The following is a 20,464-nucleotide window of genomic DNA, read 5'->3' on the forward strand; positions in this document are numbered from 1 at the left end:
GAATTTGTAATGTTTCTGAAAGTGCTAATAAAAACAGATTTATGTAAACCAGTTATCATTGAATTTATGTTTCATGCATGTATAAGTCAGTAATATTTATATATTTTCTTTAGTATGTATTATAGACTATATAAAATATATCTTATATAGTATGTAATATGTGGTAAAGAATATACATATATGTATGTATAATGTTGTCAAAGCCTTGGTTTATATAATTAAGTGAAATATTTTTAAAAAGTTGGTATGCCTCTATATGTCATTATAGTTTTAGATTTTCAAGTAAATGTTTTAGTTTTATTTATATAAAATATCGTCACATATATCTCAGCTTCATCCTTTAGAAAGTTAATGGACGTTTCACAATGTTTTCCAAGTTGCATTTTGAACGTTTTTATCTGCCATGAATTACTTTAACCTCTAATTATAATTATACCTTTATCTATAAAAAATAAAAATGTATTATACACTTCATTGAGCTCTGTTAAAGTCCTTTTGAACTGTGAAAAAATGTTATAATAAACATATATAGGCTACATCAAAAAGGAAAAGTCTTCAGTTTTTAAATTAGAATATTTTCATATTAAAAGAAGATATTTTAAAGATGGCAACCGACTTTAAACAATAAAAATGGTACCTTAATAATCTGAACGTGAAAACTCTTCCACTCTGTAACATTATACACTGTAACGAACATCATGTTTACATGATTTTTTACAAGTTACGGGATTTAGGGCATTTCAGGGATTTGAAGTTTCTTGTTTTGATTTTTCAATCTATAGAAGAGGATATAGATTTTTTAGGACAAAAGTCTAATGTATGCATTTATGAAAGTTACAGAATATTTAGTATTTGAGTTATTTTATTTGGCAAATATTTTGGAGTTAGGGAAGGGACTGAAGGAGCTGAAAGGGTTTGCATGGCTCCTGTTACATACATAGCAGAGGATGGCCTTATCTGGGAGGAGAGGTCCTTGGTCCTGTGAAGGCCTGATGTCCCAGTGTAGGGGAATGCCACGGCAGTGAGGACTCTCATAGCAGCAGGGGAAGGGAGGATGGGATAGGGGGTTTGCGGAGGGAAAGGGGATGACAGTTGAAATGTAAATAAATAAAATATCCAATAAAAAACCTGAGGTATAGGTTTACTATTATTGCTCGGTGAAACTCAATTCCTTACATTTCATTACATAAGCATCAAAGGTAGAATGTGCTTTGAGAACATTTATATTAGATATAAACATACAAGTGTAAATGTTGTAGTTCTTGCATTAGCTAGTCGAACATTGCTAGTAACTCATTCTCAGGCATATATATGGCTGTGTCAATGCGGAAGAAGACCTGCATTAGACTGAGTGAGAGATCATACTGTGCCGCATTTTATTTCATAAATTAGGAATAATCAAAGTGGGTTGACATTAGAAACTACTATCGTATGGAAGCATTAGAGATATAAACATCTTGTGTGCTAATACCACCACGTATGTTGAGACTAAGTTCCTGGAAACAGTCTCTTATATTAAGATGTATATGAGAGTAGTATGTAGGAGTTTTGAAATTGTTATGAAACATCAAATCTCCGTGTTGTTAATAATGAGTTATACAAATTGATAATTGGAGTAAAAACACAAATTAATACTCACTTCTTATTTTTAAAAGTAAGTTTTCAAAGTAGTAAGGAGACAGAATATACTGCTTTCAGGTATATACATTACTGTCTCCACGGTGGATTGGCTCATGGCTGAGAACTGCCTTATGGTGGAGCATACACCTCTCCATGAAGTGTTTGGACTTTAGGAGCTGGAGAGGTGGCTCGGGGTTTAGTGGGCATCCTGATTAGTTCACCCACGTGAGGTTGTCCATGTGTACTCACACAGGTACTCCATTTCTGTGGGATTCTATTCATTTCTCTTGGGAAACTGCAGTCCCATGCACGTGCACCCATGAACTCACAGCCATATACATACCTAAGACAAGCAAGTTCCTAGAAGAAAACTATGTCTGAGAAAGTCAGGACATTTGCTTTTTTATCACTCAGATGGGAAGTGACTTTCCTAAAGGCTAGTAAAAAATTATATATATATATATATATAAGTATTCACATATATAATTTAATATATTAATATGTTATATGATTTAGCATATTATATATTAAAATATACAATATATTATAATTTAATGCATTAATATAATTTAATTATTCCTATATATGAATCATTAAAACTTAATGAGAGTTGATATAGACACAAAATAACACTGATATCAGATGAAGTTATATATTTTGACAATATATTTCTGAGTATTTAGCTCTATTAACATGAATTACCTTGAAAGATGTAAAGTCTAAAATTAAGATTTCAAAAGTGTATTGCCAGTCAGCTGTCACTGTTTCCAAAATTTTACAGGTGCTTAAAAGATAGAATTAAATTTGTGTGGATCTAATTAATACATTTTATACAATATTTTATATAACATGTTTCAATTAAGAATTATATATATGACTTACATTTTTATTATTTTAATTTCACATTTGAATTTCATTTTCCTTTATTTAATATTATTTATTGATATTATTGATATTGATATTTATTGATATAATATTGATGCTCTTTCAGGGTATCCTTAAATTCTATTCTTTCAAATTTTCCAAATTATTGTCAATATTGTTATCTGGAAGCAAAATATCTCAGCTCATTTATGTATGACAGGATCTTTAGTTCCATTTAAAAAGTTGCCTTTACAATAGGTAAATAAATAGATATTGATAAGCTCATCATAGAATATTGGCAAATCCTCTCAGTCTTTTATATACTCTGCATTTTCTGAGTAGTACCATGAAATTAAAAATAGGAAAAATGTTTTCCTACACTGGAGGAGCTATTCATAAGGGAGCTAGGACAAAAGATAGGACAGATTATCTCCCTCTTTGTCTAGCTTTTGTAAATTGTGATTGTCAAGCTCTTTCCACCCAGCAAAATAAATTAGGTGGAAGGGAATATTTGATTAAATTATCCCTATACATCTGTTACCGTGTTTTTTGTCCTGGATTGACTTTTCATGATGCTCCTGTTACCTTGATTTTCTACGTGTGTGCACCTTGGTTTTAGTACCATCTAAGAGAAGGATCTATTTCATCAATTGACTGCTGGTGAATACAGTATCCCGGGTGGCCTTTTTAATAAATATCATCCTTGTTTTCCTTTACTGAAAACGAGAACTTTCCATTTGCTATACAGTCCTTAAAACAATTATTAACACATATCTTACAAAAAAGAAAATAGTAATACTGAAAAACATTACATTGACAGAATACAGAAAGACAAATTGTCCATACTTGGTAGTATTACAAGTGGCATTCTGCCAAGAAAATTGGAATTTCTAGCCAAAATAATGATTTTAAATGTGTAACTACTTTGTTTTACTTTCTTGATATTGTTGTTTTACAGCTAATCAACCATGTTGAAAAATTAAATCAACTTATTATAGCAACAAAATAGAAATATGTAACAGGGGACTGAATTTTTTTAATTGTATGAAAATGTTCTCTTTTAATATAAATATCAGTTTGTAAGTAGCTAATCTGAATGTGAAATATTCATGGTGTTTAATTTAATTCATAATAAAATGCCTCATGTGAAATACAACCCATTTCATACCTTATAGACAAAATGTTCCTCGGTGAGAATGCTTGATAACAATATAAAGATAGGGATTTGGGGGATAGAGAGATGACACAATGTTTAAGACTAATTACTACCCTTGCAGATAATCTGTGTTCTGTTTCCAGAACCATATAATGGATCATGGTTTCCTGTAACTCTAGTTCCAACAAACACTTCTAGCTTTTACAGGTTGGTGAACATACGTTGTGCACATAAACTCACACATGCACACACACAAACACACACAAACACACACAGACACACACACACACAAATGATAAATTATACTTTTTAAAAGATAGGCATTCATCCAAAGAGATGTATCCTAAAATAATAGTGACCTAAAATGAGATTTTTTAAAAAAAATTTTTAAATCACAATGATAAATGACTGTACATAATTCTTTGTTCCAGTAAATTTTTCTGTTTGTAAATCTTTCCAGGATATGGGTCTGGTCATTTGGATCTTAAATATTTCCTGTTTGTATTTCTGCTAGAACCACAGGGGAAACTGAAAGCAACTTCCCTCCATAGATCAACATGGTTGCAAATATGAATTTAATTTTTAAATCTGATATTTCACCCACGTGAAAGATTTTATTTTGAGCAACATGACCCAGGGGATTTTGCTCATCCCAGAGTCCATGCTTTGCTAAGTAAAAAGCCCTGTTTGGGATTGTTTCCGTTAATTTGTTGTCAGTATTCTGTAAACACGCAAAACAATACAGGCTCTTGCTCTAGTATTGGCCCCAGAACTTGGTGATAAGATCCTGTGCTGGTGACACCGCATGCATTGGTCACAGGACATGGATAAACCACTAATCTGGATGTTTCTAGCCTTCATTTCCTATTTTAGTAGAGGATGCTACAAAAGCAACTGTGGAAGAGGAATATCTAATAGTCTTACATCCCTGCTAGTCCTGAATGATGCTTTTAGAAAATCATAAAGAGGAGGGGAGCCTATGTTCTATGGAGGTGTGGTGAGGTGTTGGTGTAGGTGGTGCCTCCTTTTGGGCCCATGCTGAGGCATCCCATCCCCCTGAGGGACAAGCCACACAATGGCATAGTATAGAATAGAGTCTATTCGGGGCTTCAGGGCATGGAGAAGGGACTTAAGAAGGCAGTAGAAGCAGACAAAGGCAGAGAAGTGGGGAAAGGGCAAGGGGAGGGAAATGGAGGGAATGGATAGAGTAGAGGAGTAGAGGCCAACCATGAGCACATGGAGAGAGAGGGGGGAAAGGGAATGGGGAGAGAGTGGGGGCAGGAAGGTAAGGGCAAGAGTGAGAGAGCAGCCCCTTTTAGTGTCAAGCATACCTGGCTGTTGCCAAGTAACTGTGGGGTGGAGCTTAGACAGAATGCTAACACTGTGAGCTGAAGTAAAGATTGCTTTGGGATAATGTACCTGTGGGTATAATGGTGGTATTGATGTACCACATTCTGGTTGTATTTAAAGACAGAAGAGAGGAAACACATACCTGGTACCATAAATCTGACTATAGACACACTGGCACCAGTATAAGTATATAGCTCTTAGCTTCATAAATAGGCAAAATATTTATTAAATTAAAAAAATTAAAATTGTATTCATCTCTCTCTAGGGTACTCATACCTGCACCATTCTGTTATCGAAAATACAGAACAAGGATATCATGAGCTTTGCAGGCAAATGAATGGAACTAGAAAATATCATTCCGAGTGAGGTAACTCAGACCCAAAAGGATATGCATTGTATGTACTCACTAAGTAGATATTTGCCAACAAAATATATAGAATACCTAGGATACAATCTACAGAACTCAAAAAGGTCAAAAAGCCAAACGGCCCAAATGAGGATGTCTCAATCTCTCTTGAAAGGGAGAAGAAAGCAATCACAGGACTGGGGAGGGAGGGAGGGACCTGGGTGGGAAAGGGGACAGGGAGGGGAATAATGCTACATGATCAGGTACTGGGTTGCAGGGGGTGGGGTGTGAGGATAGGACTGAAGCCCTGAGGGACAGCAGAAAGAAAGGAAACAGGCAACCTCAAAAGGTAGGAGGTGAGGAAATCCTCCAGAATATACCAGAGACCTGGGAGGTAAGAGACTCTCAGGACTCAAAGGGAGGGACCTTAGATGAAATGCCCTACAGTGGGAAGAAAGAACTTGTACAGTTCACCTCCAGCAGAAAGACGGGGCATCAAGTGAGGGATGGGGTTGCCATCCCACAGTCAAAACTCTGACCCATAACTTTTCCTGTCTGAAAGAACTGCAGGGATAAAAATGGAGAAGAGCCTGAGGAAAAGGAGGTCCAGCAACAGGCCCACGTTGGGATCCAGGGGTTTGGGGGTCAGGGTGCCCAGGTCCTGACACCATTGCTGAGGCTCTGATGTGCTCACAAAAAGGGGCGTATCATGATTGACCTCCGAAAGACCCACCAAGCAGTTGAAAGAGTCAGATGCAGATATTTACACCCAACCAATGGAAGAAGCTGCTGACCCCTATGGTTGAATTAGAGAAAAACTGGAAGAAGTTGAGGATGAGGGTGACCCTGAAGGAAGACCAGCAATCTCAACTAACCTGGACCCCTAAGATCTCTCAGACACTGGGCCACCAAACAATCAGCATGTACCAGCTGATATGAGGATATGAACCCCCAACGCATATACAGCATACATGCTAGGTCTTGACTCAGTGAGAGAAGACACACCTAACACTCATGAGACTTGAGGATCCAGAGAGTGGGGAGGTTAGGTGGATTGGTGTTGGAGATGGGGGCATCCTCTTAGAGGGAGAGGGAGGAGATATGGGAAGTGGAATGGTCAGAGGGTAGACAGGGAGAGGGATAAAACCTGGACTGCAAAAAAAGATTAAATAAAATTTAAAAAAAAAAGATAGTTCAGAGTTAACAGTGGTCAAAAGAGAAACAACATCAGAGAAGAGTCAGTGGAAGACACAGCTAGAATTAGTATATTTATATCACACTTCCTCCCCATATCAGAAGAGACTTCTGGTAGGTCAAACTGCTCCTGTGTCTAGCCCCATAGTCAGAAGTTTGCAAACAGTAAAAACTGGAGTTGGTGTATTATTGAGTTAAATAAAAAGAAAAAAAAGAAGATACAAATTTGACCTCTCCATCAGTTGTAGGACACTGTAAATTAATAATAACACCATTGCTTTCTAGAACTACTTGTCAAATCTGTAGTAGAATCGATAAATAGACCATGGATGAGAAATAAAAATGAATTAGAAAAAAAGATAGGTTAATATCTGTGTAAAACTACTTTGAAATAGCACACTACGAAGATAATTTTTAGGGTTTAATTTTATGATTTCAATGTTTATGTGGTGGCTTATTTAACATATATTATAACTAGGTGTTTAATAATTAGATCTCTTGATCATATTCTCCACCCTTCCCCAGTTCTTCCAAGTTCCACTCTCTTTGCCTACCCACCCACTTTGTGTTCTCATCTTTTTCTTTGATTATTAAAATGTCCAATTTGTGAGGTACATATACTCTTAGTTATGTGCCTGTCCCCTGGAGCATGGTCAGTTTGCTGAGTGTTCCTCTCCCAGCAGCTCTTAATTGCTAGTTGCTTCCCAGCCTTGGGTATGGTTTTGTGTCTACATACCTGCTCCACATTGAGATTTTTTTCTAGCTTGAACCAGGCCTTCTGCGCGTTTTATCAACCAACTAGAAACTGTCCTGTTAAACCACAAAAATTACCACCTCTGATTCTTACAATCATTGTACCTTGTCTTGTGTATGAATCTCTGAACCTTAATGGGATTGAGTGTGATATAGATGTTCTATTTAGGTCTGAAATCCTCTTACTCTCTGAACATCTCTTATTCTCTACACTCCAGAACATTTTTAAACCATTGCATTAATTACTATCTATAGAATGATAAAGTTTCTCTGATTATTATTGAAAGATGCACTAATTGGTGTCTATGTTTGTAAACCAAAGAATATAATTAGAAAATCCTGTCAATTTTCAGTGAGCATAGATATGCTTTCAACACACAGATAGAACTATTTTATGTGTCTACATCCTCTCAAATCACCATAGCGCAGTCGTGGATCAGGTAATTCAATTTGTAGAGACAAATCAGTAATTTGTAAAGGACACATTTTGGCTGGCTAATGCAGCTTGTTGAACTATTTGCCTGGCTAAAAGATGCACCAAAACGAAGAGAAAAGAATTCCATAAGATTGCCATGACCACAGTGATAGAATTTACTATCCTGGGACTCATTGGCTTCTTTGTGAAACTGATTCATATCCCTATTAATAGCATTATTTTGGGTGGCTTGGTCAATTTTCATCATGGGAACTAGTGAGAAAATGAGAGTTTCTCATGCTTCAGCAGGCATTGCCTTTATGCATTGTGGGTTTCTTTCTTTTATTCCTATTAGGTTTTCTATTTCTAAATTAAAATGATTTTAAAATAAACATTTTTTCATAACAGACAAAAACAATACACATGGAAAACTTAGTTTGTTCAGTATGTTCAAGAACCTCTGTTACTAATAGTAGTTCAAACTCAGTCAAACACAAAATTTATTTGAGAAAATATTCTGCTCATTATTGAAATAATTAAATAGTTCTTGGCGAGTGCACAAATGTATTTTCCATAATAAAAGATTCCATAATGGAATTTTTTATTTTTATTTGTAAATTATACTTTGTATTTCAATTCTATTCATTTATACAGTGTAATATGATTATATCTACTCCTCATTTCTATCATTCACCTTAGCCATAATTATGCCAACTCTGGATCTTGTAACTCCATGTGTTTTGCTATTGTCTGTTTGCTTCACTGATTACCCAGTTAGTCTAGTTAATGTTTAGCATATATGTACAAATTGTATCTACCCCTGAATGTACAACAGCCCCAGAAACCTACTACTGGTTTAGAACAATCTCAAAAATGAATGACACTCTTTCTCTTGGTAGCTATCAACTGTCATAGCAAAATTTTGATGGGTTTGTTTACTTGGTTCTTATTATCAAGTGATCACATTTGCTGTGAGTTCATACAATGTTATGTCCATAGACATCTATCTCTTTTTAAAGTTTTCTCCTTTGTGTGTGTGTGTGTGTGTGTGTGTGTGTGTGTGTTTTATACATGTGGGTGGACATGCAAGTTCATATATATGTGCATGTTAGTAAGCCCAAGGTTGAAATTTGTGAGTCTCCCTATATCACTCTACCATATTTACTATGGCCTGGTCTCTAACCTGAATCAAGGGTTGCCTGATTTGTCTAGTCTATGTTATTAGCTTCCTCATGGGATTGCCTGTCTCTGCCTTATGAGTACTGATATTACCACCTGACATTTTATGTGAGTTCTAGAGATCTGAACTATGATACTAAGGCTCAAATGACAACACTAAAACCATACGCCATCTCCCAGCCATGCCAAAAGTAAAAATAAAATTAAAACCAAACCAAACCAAAACAAAAACACAAAACAACAGTTTCAAAGCTATAGATTGAAAATGTGACTCTGACAATTCCTTCACTTTAAGGTATTATTTCATGTTGTACCTGTATTTAATAATAGTGCTTTGGAGGGGGAAAATTCTTATATGAATTAACATGGTCATCTCTTAGATAATGTATGCAGGATATTGATCAAGAACTAGGGGACAGTTTACATTTCTAATTATATTCTCTAATTTAAAAATGTAGTCATTGATTATTGTATCGTCCATTATTCATTAGAGAATCTTCCTCCTTCAGCAGACAGTAATTAACACAGAAACCTAGAAGTCATCAAGGTATACAGAATGAGAAACTCTGGAAGTTCAGTTCTAAATGGAACAATCATATCAGACTCAGTCCTCTCAAGACGTTGCGATTAACTCACAAGGCAGAAACTGAAGCGGAGAACTTATGGAAACACTGTTTCATCACTTGTTCTCCATGGAATTGCTCAGTCCGAGTTCTTCTAGGACCCAGCACTGCCCACAGAATTGCCCAACTTACACATCAACTGTTAATCAAGAAAATATGCCTGAGGGGAAGCTGGGTCAACCATAAAGAGTATTGGCTGCTCTTCTACAGGACTCATTTTAAATCCCACCTCCCATCCACTTGGGGCTTCCCAAGGATGGTTGTTTGAATGAGATTTCCTTAATATCCTTGGGTGTTTAAACACTTGAAACCTAGTTGATGCCCTTATCTGAATAAGTTTGTGAGGTTCAGTCTTGGGAAAGAAAGCATATCATCAGGGATGGCATTTCAGGTTTCAAAAAAAAATTGTCCATTGTAAGTTTGTGCTCTGTTTCCTGTATACACTTTTTTTTCTCCATCTTTATTAAATTGGGTATTTCTTATTTACATTACAATTGTTATTCCCTTTCCCGGTTTCCCGGCCAACATCCCCCTAGCCCTTCCCCTTCCCCTTTTATATGGATGTTCCCCTTCCCATCTTCCCCACATTATCACCCTCCCCCCAACAATCACATTCACTGGGGGTTCAATCTTGGCAGGACCCAGGGCTTCCCCTTCCACTGGTGCTCTTACTAGGCTATTCATTGCTACCTATGAGGTCAGAGTCCAGGGTCAGTCCATGTATAGTCTTTGGGTAGTGGCTTAGTCCCTGGAAGCTCTGGTTGCTTGGCATTGTTGTACATATGGGGTCTCGAGCCCCTTCAAGCTCTTCCGGTCCTTTCTCTGATTCCTTCAACGGGGGTCCTGTTCTCAGTTCAGTGGTTTGCTGCTGTGTACACTTTGGATGTGAGCTTTCAGCTGTTCCTGCTGGTGTCTGTGCCTGTTGCCTGCTTTCGTGCTGATATGGTGATGGACGCTTGTCTTTCTGGAAATATAAACCTTTCTTCTGTGGGTTGTCTTGGTCATGATAATTTGTCACATTAATAAAATAACTAATACAACACCATCTGTAAATCTACGTCGAGGGTTCTGATATCATCTTCCGGCCTTCACACGTACCTAGGCACATGCTTGATGCACATACATACATGCAGAAAATACACCCATACACATCAATTAAAATTGATACTTGAAAAAGAAAAAGGAAGGATCCACAGACATAGCTACAGGCCAGTCTGATAGAGGCATTTTCTGAATTGAGGTTTACTTTTCCTAGATGACTCTAGCAGGAGTCAAGTTGACAGAAAGGTAACCAGCATAATGTACATGTTAAGAATCATAAAAACGCATTTGCAGTTTTTTTACATACCAGAATCATCGCTCAGAATTTACTTTTGGTAGAATTTTTGTTGATCCTAAAATCTGGATCAATATATCAAAGTAAGCCACACGCGCACACGCGCGCGCGCGCGCGCACACACACACACACACACACACACACACACACACACATATACATATATATATTTGTTTATACATTATATATACACACATAACTTTGTTTACATAATCAAGAGAAAGCTAACTGGTTAAAAATGTAAAATTTGAATGATTGCTCTTTATTGTTTTAAATGTAATGAGATAGCTTGTCTTCTTACAGTGCTAAGAAGTTTCCTTTCCTCACATATAGTGCTAGACATGAGAATTTCATGCTAGTTAAAAATGTAACTTAATTTCTGATGTACATAATCAAATAACTTCTGGCTGTATGTCAATAAATGTAGGAGCAAGATCATTATCTCAAGGAAAAGAACACATTACAAAGTATATATCATATAATTTAATTTTTCTCCAACGACTTCCTAGAGTAGGCAGAAAGTAAATGTATAATAAACAGACTAGTCATCTAGGATGGGTTTAAGTAAGAGATATGGAAATACTTATGTGATAAGCCTTGTCTCTGGTGACGTTTTCACGATTCCTTCATTTTGAGATTTACCATTGATAAGATTCCATGACACATAGAGCAAATTGATGCACATGTATGCGTTTGTCCACCAATGCCTACTGCATATGACATTTTGAGCAAATGAGGCAATATGCTATTATGCATTTTATATCAGAAACCTGTTGCTGGGTGTGAATACCATGCTGCCAGAATATGCTCTTTGAGGGCAGCTTCTTTACAGAATGATCTCTCCTACAGAGCAGATATTAAAGCTTTTCTTAAAATGCTAGTCAAAGGTTTCTCAGTTGACAGAAAGAGCAGCCTGATTATAATTATAGAACTTTGGACAGAGCATTTAGGCAGAAATCATCTAATTTATAATTAGAAGATAATTGTGTTTGACATTACACTGAAGTCAATAAGGATAATTATTGCCATTAAAATGGCATTAGAATCTTGTAATTCTAAAGCTATAAATTATAAACATGAAAAATTCAAGCATTTTTTCTAACTATGCTAGTTGAATTTAAGTACTTATTTTCTTTTAACTTAGTGTAGGATCACACCATGGATACATTTCGGTTTTTGTGTAAAAATATTAAGTCTGTAGCAAGCAAGAAATGCCAGATATGCCTTTCATCTCCTGAAACTCACATTGAATATAACACTTTTACCATGACTTATTATTAAACGGTTATCAGATAATTCAACTGAAATTACTAGCATGCCATTATATACGGGACAGATGGTAAAAATAATAAATGTCAATATTTTATTTTACTTCCGCTTAATTTTTCCTTCCCTTCCGTCCTTCTGAATCTCCCTGCATCAAACTTCTCCTCATCTCCAGATGCAATTTCCCTTCTTTTCCCTTCAGAAAAAGAGCAGCCCTCTGATAGACAGCAACCAAACAGGACAAAACAAGATAACAATAAAATAAGACAAAAGCCTTCCTGTGGAGGCTGGGCAAGGCAACATTAGGAGCAGAGGACTATTGCCTGTCCCAGGTAAAATAGTAGGGACACCCATGCCCTCACTGTTAGGAATCCTATAAAAGCACAAACTTAACAACTATAGCATAAACTGAGGGGACCTGGTGCAGAACCATGCAGGACCTGTGCTTGCCTCTGCAGTCTCTGTGACCCCACGTGAAGCCATGCACAGTTGATGGAGAAAAATACATCATGTCGACATCAGGATTTTCAGAGTAATTTCTAATAACCATGATAGTTAAACTGCAAAATAATAAACCTAATGCTAAGTCATTTATTTTCACTGTAACCAAGAAGGTTGTATTCGGCACAGCAATAATGAGATGAAACCTCACTGGGTCACAGTGGGAATTCCTTGTCAGCTTCTGAACACATCACCTAGATGATTTTCAACAAGACATGCTAATGTATTTGAACAAATACATCATTAGAGATGCAAATCCTCCAAATAGTTTGTGTTTTTTCCTGGGTGCATCAAAAACTATCCTTGTTTTTCCTTTAACTTGGAAGAATAGATTTTTTTTTGTTCTGTTTTTTTGGAGCTGGGGACCGAACCCAGGGCCTTGTGCTTCCTAGGCAAGCGCTCTACCACTGAGCTAAATCCCCAACCCCGGAAGAATAGATTTCAAATGGTAGAACTTCTTTTGAACTGTATGGCATAAGAATGTGGCAAAAGCAGCATCACATAAGTCAAAATATATTGCTTCCACTTCAACAGAATATGTTGTATTTTCATAACAAATGACTCAATTCTGAATAACATTCCAGTAAGGAGAATGATAAATGGTATCTTCACATCCTCACATGCTTGAAAAATATACCTCAGAAAATGAAATATATATATATATATATATATATATACATATATACACACACACAGAGAGAGAGAGAGAGAGAGAGAGAGAGAGAGAGAGAGAGAGAGAGAGAGAGAGAATCTGGAGTAAGAGTTCACAGGATTACTTGGTAGTCCCACCTATTTAATCTTGAAATAGCTACCTAACCTTGACACACTTCACTTAAATCAGATAAAATCTGGGAATAGGAATATCAGTTATTCATATAGCATTATTGTGAATTTCAATGAAATTTTATCTGTAAGAATTCTACAAGAAAAATGGTCATAATAACATGAATCACATTGATGTTAAAAGAAGAGAAATGAAATATATATATATGCTACATATTATATTTATATAATACACACTATATATACATGTTATTTGTTGGGTTAAATAACAGACAACTTTATATTATTTTAAATATTTTTAATTATATGATGCTTTTCAAATAATAAGAGTTATTTTAAATAAGGCTGCATAGATCTTTCGACAGAGAAATGAATAATGAAAATGTGGTACATTTACACAATGGAGTACTACTCAGCTATTAAAAACAATGACTTCATGATATTATAGATGTAACTAGAAAATATAATCCTGAGTGAGGGAAGCCAGTCACAAATGGACACACATGGCATGCACTCACTGAGAAGTGGATATTAGCCCAAAAGCTCAGAATATCCAAGAAAGAACTCACAGACCACATGAAGCTCAAGAAGAAGGAAGACCAAAGTGTGCATGCTTCAGTCCTTCTTAGGAGATGGAACAAAATACTCACAGGAGAAAATATGGAGACAAAGTATGAAGCAGAGACTGAAGGAAAGACCATCCAGAGACTGTCCCACCTCGGGATCCATCCCATATAAAGACAAAAAACCCAGACACTATGGTGGATACCAAGAAGTGCCTGCTGACAGGAGCCTGATAGAGCTATCACCTGAGAGGCTGTACCAGGACCTGACAAATACAGAGGCAGATGCTCGCAGCCAACCATTGGACTGAGCACGGGGAACTCAATGGAGGAGTTAGAGAAAGGACTGAAGGACCTGAAGCAGTTTCCCCATGGGAATAACAAAAATATCAACCAACCAAACTCCCCATAACTCCCAGGGAGTAAACCACCAACCAAAGAATACACATAGGGAGACCCATGGCTCCAGCTTCATATGTAGTAGAAGATGGCCTTGTCTGGCAAAATGGGAGGAGAGACCCTAAGTCCTGTGAAGGATCAATGCCCAAGTGTAACTGAATGCCAGGGCAGAGAGGCGGAGTGGGTGGGTCGGGGAGCATCCTAGTAGAAACAGGGGTAGGGAGGATGGGATAGTGGGTTTCCAGAGGTGAAACTGGGAATGTGGATACACTTGAAATTTAAATAAATAAAAATGTCTAATTTTAAAAAAGGAAAAAATACATACTTTCATACAAAAACAAAAAAAAAACAAAAACAAATAACAAGAGTTAATAACAGTCAACGAAATCATTTTATAAACATCGTAATATTTTGTATTAAATAATGTCTGTCTTCTAAATATCAGGTGGTCCATATCAGTATCTGATGTTTTCACTGTTTCATAGACTCATGAGACATTGCTATAATTATAGAAATCAAGTGCTTTGCTGTCAAAAGTGTACTAAGGTACATTCTTTGTCATGATATATGCTAAAATAATTCTAATACTGAATTTCTACTGGTCTATATATTTTCCTTGAACTGTGGACATTGGTTTTAGTATACATAAAGTAATCTAACAAAAATTTCAAAAGAAGCAATTTTTGTGTTTTATGTCAAGCTTTTTAAAAATAGAAATGAATCATCTATCAATAGGTATTAAAGGTCTTGTTTAAAGATCAGGTGATACTTATGGTATATGGAAGTGGAACAATTCATTTTCTGTCATATGAAAAGTGAAAACTTTAAGTCTTGCTCCTTCAGATCATCAAGAAAGATTTCAGAGTTCGTTGTGACATGAAGTACAGTCAGTAAACTAGACTACGTAGCCCTGAGGTGAGTTGCTAGTATGAGACAAACTGAATGTTTTACAGACACGTTCATAACAACAGCACATGAAATTATGGATAAACCTCAGTGGATATGATATCAGTCAAGATCTTTCCGAATACTGAAATATAACCATGGTCAGAATAATCTTTATGTTTCTTCCAGACTTAATTAGAGGTGAGATTAAACCAGAAAGAAACCTTGGAGCTTCTGACTGCTAAAAGTAGCTACTAGACAAACTCATGTTACCATCTTCTTCAAAGACAGGTGTGATGATATGCTACCATTCACATCAAATTTCCAGAGGTTTTTGCTACTATTATTTGATTTCATGCAGTATATAGGTAAGTGGGTGTTTCAAGAGAGATGTCTGTAAACTGTATTGAGTAATATATGTATGTCTATATGTGTATGTGTGTCTGTGTGTGTGTCTGTGTGTGTATTTCATAAGGGTTTTCATTATATATTTGCATTTATTTCACTACTCTTGAAGAATCATGTCTGAGATTACATGAGATTAATGGGTAAATAAATTGATAATGATTAATAAATATATAAATCTTTACATATACAATATATGTGATATTCTAAGACATATTATTAATATATGTATATTAATATATTATATATTATTAGATATTAGGTAAATAGTGTGTGTCCAAACTCTACAATAGAGAAGTGAACATATCTATTTATTTGCCCTTTTCCATTAATTATTAGGACATTGATCCTAAATAATGTAATGAAATACAAACAGTATGATACAAAATACTAGTAAGAACTTTTTAAAAATTTGTACAATAAAATGAAGCAAATTGGCTTACAATTGACAAATTCAAGTAGAACATAACATACCCAAATCAGTGAAAAAATATATTCTTCAATTCAAAATAAAAGTCTTATAAATTAATACTAATTATTTTGTTCATTGATACCGAAAGATATTTCAACTTTGGAATCTTTTACATACATTAAGATTAACATATGTGGATTTTCATATAACTTTAAGATACATTACTAATGCAATTATTTTAAAGTCATTACTTTATCTACATGGTGTGCAACCTGAGGCATGATTCTATAAAAGTCATGAAATAAATCAAACATAATGAAAACCCTTATACATTATTGTTAATCTTTTTAATTTTTAAAATGTGTCTTTGAACCCAATATTCAATATTATTATTGAGCTTTCTCATCTCTACAACAGAATTCATGAGTTGGTTAATAAATGCATCTTCTACTTGTGACAAGAATAAGCAACTCAAAGAAAAAAGTATTTGCATGGTCTTAGATAAAGCAATGCATATACTAAATTTAGGAAAAGCCTAGTGAAATATCCAATTGTTGCTATCATCTTTCAATTACACTAGACAATGCCTGAGTTAATCTATTTATATGGGACATATATGTGCTCGGCCCATGGCTTCAGAGGTTTCAACATGAGGCAAGATCACTTTCAAATAATCATGGCAGGTAGAATGTAGCTATAATATTTAAATGTTTTTTATAACTCCTGAGGTCAAGGAAGTAGAGGCAGGCTTCCAATATTCCCATCAGCTATACAACTGTAATGACTTACTTTCTCTTTCTTTTTTTTTAAATGTTCCACACCTTCTTAATAATGCCAGGAGCTTGAGATCATGCTTTTAATTTATGGGCCTGAAGACTGAAATTACATCATCATCAACCGTCCTGTAGAAAAAAGAATTATAAATCCAATTACCTTTAAGCATAACTAAAGAAACTGTTCTGATAGTTTCAAGTAAAAATTGAAGAATGTCCAGAAATATAAGAAAAGGAATGGAAACCAAGAACAGAGACAGACACTTTCTAGCAGCCATATATAAAATTCTCATGTACCATATCACCCACAAAAAGTTAGTGTTTCTCTCGAGGTGTATATATATGGCATTATTATAACATAATAACAAATAATGAGAGAGTGAGAGAGTTCAAAATGAAGATTTTTTTTTCTGTAACTGTATTCAACTAGTAGGAAAGCTTGATCAACAAAACTGTAAGAAGAAGGGTTATAATCTTTAAGGATACCAAATGTTTACAATTATTAGTTGCAATCAGGTCCACTAAGTAGCTATCAGACTGGAGCAGAGGAAGAAAAAAAGCAGTAATATCACTTAAGACTAAATCAACAATATTTATTAGGGATGATGTACAAAGTAATAATGTTGAGCTATATTAAATTTTATAGAGATGATAACCATAATTATCTGTTTATAGGCCAGCGTTCTGAACCCAGAATATGGAGAAATAAACATTCTAAGAGGATGCATTTTTCTTGAATAAGATACCTATTTGAATCTTTAAGACATAGAGTATTATAATTTCATAGCTCATACAAAAGAATGCTCTTGAGAATCCTTGTGTTTATATGTTGAAAGGATGGTGAGAAATTATAGAAACATTATAAACATGTTAGCATGAGTTAAGGAGACTAGCTCGCCAGTTCTGACACATGCTGGGGTGACTATGGAGAACGGGCAAAACATATTCATTACAACTGGGACTAAAAACTATTATGAAAATCACTGTGGATGTTTCACAAAAGGTAGCAATCAGTCTACTAGATAATCCAGGTATACCACTGTCCTGGTTTGAGGGAAAAATATCTCCATGAGTATTTGAACATTGGATTCTAACTAGTGACACAGGGAAAGTTGGAGTATGGTCTTATGAATGAAGTATATAACTGGTGAGGGGCTTTAAACATATAAGTGTCATCTAACCCTTTGTTTGCTCTCTCTGCTTGGTGCTTGTAATAAATGAATTGAGTTCTTGGCATTATATTTTTGCCACCATCCCTGGTGCTTGCTGCTATATCTATCTTCTAGATGTAATCTTATTCTTTTGTAAACTCAAAACAAAATAAATTCCTTCTCTTCAGTTCCCTGGGTCATATTATTTTATCACAGTAATAGAAAAGTAACTAATGCTATAAATGCAACTGTGGTTCTCCAGATATAATAATTGTCTGGGAGGCTTACTGGTAAATAAACTCATCATTTCTAGTCCTTTCAGAACTCTGGATGAATGGTTCAACATAGCTGCTCTGGGTCAAAATCCTTCCCAAGGTGATTGATTCAAAATGGCTTCTCTAGGCTTCAGACTGAATGGCTCTGTTTGGCCTCAAACTAACTTTGGCAATCTGGTCCAATCTTCTGGTTCCTTCTCATTCTCTGGGTCATTCTGTATTCACCTCCAAGCTGTCTCTGTAAAACTTTCCTGTAATCCCCACGTATGTGTGTGTGCGTCTGTGTGTGTGTGTGTGTGTGTGTGTGTGTGTGTGTGTTTGTGTGTGTACATGCAAGGGAGAGAGAGAGAGAGAGAGAGAGAGAGAGAGAGAGAGATTCTCTTAAGTTCTTCTTTTTGCTCTGCCGTTCTAAACTACTTAGAGATCTAACATAGCTCTTTTAGATAGCACAGAGCTATCTGGAGAACAATCTCAAGCAGATCAAAGAACTATCAACTTGCACCCCATCATTGATTTCAAGGCTTTTCTTCTGCTGCTCCCAAAAAATCCCTTCCTTAGGACCCAACAGCCAAGCTGAGTCTGGCCTTTGGAAAACAGACGGCATATTTTACCTAGTCCATGGCTGGTAGTTTGAATTGCACATATATGTGTTTGATTTAGTTTATCCACATAGCTCAATAAAATACTCATAGTCCATTGAAAGGGGGTTTAAAGAGAGGGAGACATAATAAAATCGTATAATGGATTTTAAAAGAATAATGGAATAAGAATAAATAATTTAAGAAGTAGAGGGGTAATGGGAAGTTAGAGAAGAATACCACAGAGGTATGGTAAATAACATGAAAGTTATTTCTGAAAATATCATATGGAAACCAGTACAGCAGATGCTTATTAAAATTCACACACACACACACACACACACACACAAACACACAAACACACACAATCACATTAGGACAGGATTAAAACTGAATCATGAATATATGCAATTATTTTTGTATATTACTGCTATAATAGCTATACTCTAATAAGGTTTTCAGAAAACCTCTATGTCACAGTCAGAGACAGCAAGGCACATAGCACTAGAGATTACCAGATTGCTAGGGGCAAGTACAAGAACATAAGTTACAGAAACCAAGGCTAAGTGTCATCATCAGAACCCAGTTCTCCCACCACAGCAAGAAGTAATGTATACCTCAACACATCAGAAAAGCAAGAATGCGATTTAACATCACATTTCATCATGATGATAGAGGACTATAGGAAGGATATAAATAAATCCAATAAAGAAATATGCAAGAACACATGTAAACAGGCAGAAGCCCTTGAAGAGGAAACCCAAAAATTCCCTAAAGAGTTACAGGAAAACACAATGAAACAGGTGAAGGAACTGAACAAAATCATCCAAGATCTAAAAATGGAATAGAAACAATAAAGAAATCACAAAGAGAGACAACCCTGGAAATAGAAAAGCCAGAAAAGAGATCAGGAGTCATAGATGAAAGCATCACCAACCAAAATACAAGAGACAAAGGAGAGAATCTTGGGTGCAGAAGATACCATAGAAAGCATTGATACAATAGTCAAAGAAAAAGCAAAATGCAAAAACCTCCTAACCAAAAACATCCAGGAAATCTAGGACTCAATGAGAAGATCAAACCTAAGGATAATAAGTAAAGAAGAGAGTGAAGACTCCCAGCTCAAAAGACCAATAAATATCTTCAACAAAATCGTAGAAGAAAGCTTCCCTAACCTAAAGAAAGAGATGCTCATAAACATACAAGAAGCCTACAGAACTCAAAATAGACTGGACAAGAAAAGAAATTCCTCCTGTCACACAATAATCAAAACACCAAATGCACAGGGCAAAGAACAAATATTAAAAGCAGTAAGAAAAAAGGTTAAGTAACATATAAGGGCAGACCTATCAGAATTACACTAGAATTCTCATCAGAGACTATAAAAACAGACAATCATGGGCACATGTCATATAGAGCCTGAGAGAACAAAAATGCCAGTCCAGAGTACTATATCCAGAAAAACTCTCAGTTGTCATAGATGGAAAAAACAAGGTAGTCAATGACAAAACAAAATTACACAATATTTTTCCAAAAATCCAGACATACAAAGGATAATAAATGGAAAACACCAACACAAGAGGGAAATTACACCCTAAAAAAAAAATCCAAGAATGTAATTTTCTTTCAACAAGCCG

At 35.5% G+C, this 20,464-nt stretch overlaps 1 pseudogene; it reads left to right on the plus strand.

Annotated features, from left to right (window-relative positions):
- The first annotated feature begins 5,591 nt into the window (after positions 1-5,591).
- Positions 5,592-7,975, plus strand: LOC108352825 (protein transport protein Sec61 subunit gamma pseudogene; annotated as a pseudogene).
- Positions 7,976-20,464: the final 12,489 nt, after the last annotated feature.

Source organism: Rattus norvegicus, chromosome 14 (assembly GCF_036323735.1).
Source record: "Rattus norvegicus strain BN/NHsdMcwi chromosome 14, GRCr8, whole genome shotgun sequence".
Taxonomy (NCBI): domain Eukaryota; kingdom Metazoa; phylum Chordata; class Mammalia; order Rodentia; family Muridae; genus Rattus; species Rattus norvegicus.